This window comes from Neomonachus schauinslandi, unplaced genomic scaffold (genome assembly GCF_002201575.2).
Source record: "Neomonachus schauinslandi unplaced genomic scaffold, ASM220157v2 HiC_scaffold_23, whole genome shotgun sequence".
Lineage (NCBI taxonomy): Eukaryota > Metazoa > Chordata > Mammalia > Carnivora > Phocidae > Neomonachus > Neomonachus schauinslandi.
Genome location: NW_025408725.1, coordinates 47,095 through 49,563, shown reverse-complemented (window position 1 = coordinate 49,563; position 2,469 = coordinate 47,095). Strand labels below are relative to the sequence as shown.

Here is a 2,469-nt window from a genome sequence, read left to right as displayed (position 1 = left end):
AAACACAGGAGTGGAGAAGAGTGGGAAAGGCAGTGGCTGGTGCAGCAAGCCAGAGACCATGTGCCTCAGGGGAACCCACTGGACCCATTATTCAGACACAACAAGAAGGCAAACTTCACACCTCAACTTACTTCATGACTCTATTTAGTGGAAGAAAATGTTACTGCTCATAACTTTGTTTTTACTGGTAAATAGGTGTCTTAGAACAATGGAAAGCATAACTTTTTAAAGATTTATTTATTCATTTATTTTAGAGAGAGGCCCGGGTGTAGGGGGGAGGGGCAGAGGGAGAGAGAATCTCAAGCAACTCTTGGCTGAGCGCAGGGCCCAACGCAGGGCCAGAGCTCACGACCCTGAGATCAGGACCTGAGCTGAAACCAAGAATCAGATGTGTAACCGACTGCACCACCCAGGTGCTCCAGAAAGTATAACGTTTTAATTAGCAATAATCGCGCCTCGGATAAACCTCATTGGCTACGATACTGCCACTGTGCAAAGCTAGAAAGTATAACGTTTTAAAGGCCAAACACTTCAAGAACTTTTTAAGAATGAGTAAAATGAGGTCTAAAGTGTTCAAACTATCATTCTAAGGTTACTGGGGGCAGAACTACTAACTTCTTCTGTGAATACATATGTACCCTCTAAAAACAGATGTTTTATGAAAACTGTCTGGGAAATTAATTTATACGGGTGAAAGCACTTCATATGAATCAAGGGACTTAAGACAAAGCAAGAAGACACGGTAGCAGTTGATTATCAAATGGATGCAAAGAGCTTCCCAAGAGAACATCATCTAATATTCTGGGCATCTAACATGTATCATGAGGAATTATACATCTTTTTTTTTTTTTTTTTTTTTTTTTTTAAAAGATTTTATTTTTTTATTTGACAGAGAAAGACACAGCGAGAGAGGGAACACAAACAGGGAGTGGGAGAGGGAGAAGCAGACTCCCTGCCAAGCAGGGAGCCCGACGCGGGACTCGATCCCGGGACTCCAGGATCATGACCTGAGCCGAAGGCAGTCGCTTAACCAACTGAGCCACCCAGGCGCCCAGGAATTATACATCTTAAGGAAGATGAGCTAAAACCCAAGCAAGCCCTAAAAAAACAAAACACCAAAATAATTTTAAGGATTCAAAGTAGTTAAATAATCAGAGATTATATCAGATATTCAGCCCAATCTGCTTTAACTCCAGTGAAGCAAAATGCTCATCTACACTTTTTTAAGATAGTATTTATTTATTTGAGAGAGAGAGAGATAGAGCATGAGCGGGGGAAAGAGCAGAGGGAGAGTGAGAAGGACAAGCAGACCCTACGCTGAGCACGAAGCCCAACACGGGGCTTGATATCAAGACCTGAGCCGAAACCAAGAATCAACCAACTGAGCCATCCAGGCGCCCACTCATCTATATTTTTAAAAGTCATTCAGTATTTCACTTGAATGGCAGCTACACACAGGCATGACGTCAATATTCAATGTAAAATCTGGTGAATTTCTGTGCATCAATGCAGGTGAATCTTCACAATTCATGGATTAACTCACAGTTGACCCGATACCCATCGACAACAGCCGAAAATGTTCAGATCAAGCCTTCAGTGCTTTTTCTCCATTAGTCATCCAAATCATCAGCCTGAGCCAGAGAACTGTAGTTTTATTTATTGATTAACTTCTACATTGTATATTCACAATCTCATATAATTTCTGCCAGGTATTATTTTCCCAATTTTACAGATGAGAACACAGGCTGCTAAGGATTAAGGCCAAGGTCACAGAGCCGATACCCAACAGGGCTAGGATTCAAGATGCTGCTTTCTCTTCACGCAAACCTACCTTTTATAGCCGCAATGCTAGGACAGCTGCCACCCTCCCCCCTCTCCACCTGGCCTCAAAGGGAGGAGTCAGTAGAAAGGCCAGGCTGAGTCTGGGTTTGGCTCCTCATAGACACCAGCAGTGCCTGTCACAGAATCATCACGACACGGGGTGGGAAGAAGGAGTCAACTGAGTGGAGCAGACAGTATCCTCCTCACGGACAAAAATGACCCCAAACTGCATCACATTCATGCAGATAACCTGAGTCAAACATTCCTGTATCAATGCAAGTCTAGATGGGCATGCTGGTCTTCTTGGACCAGGTCAGTGACACTGTGTAGATGCTCCCAAACCCCATTCCCTGATCCTGGTATTTCTCCTGAAACTTAAACTCTTTTTTTAAATTGCCTTCTATATGTTTTCATCAGAACATCCAAAGCAACAATCTTTAACAGGATCTATTAATTCAGCCTTTCAGTCTATAAACATTGTTTTTGGTCCAGGACATACACACCTGTGAATGCCTCATTATATTGAAGTAGCCATGCAGTAAACATGCAAACAACCATAAATATGATGTTTATAAAAATATCGAGTCCCTTAAAAAGTGGCCTTAATCATGATGTTCCTACTTAAATGGTTAAATATATGTGCATTCC

General features: G+C 42.2%; 1 non-coding gene across 1 annotated transcript; it reads right to left on the bottom strand.

Annotated features, from left to right (window-relative positions):
• Positions 1-362: 362 nt before the first annotated feature.
• Positions 363-500, bottom strand: LOC123323616. The gene has a single exon (XR_006539497.1). It is a non-coding gene; the product is annotated as a U4 spliceosomal RNA (small nuclear RNA).
• Between the last annotated feature and the right edge of the window lie 1,969 nt (positions 501-2,469).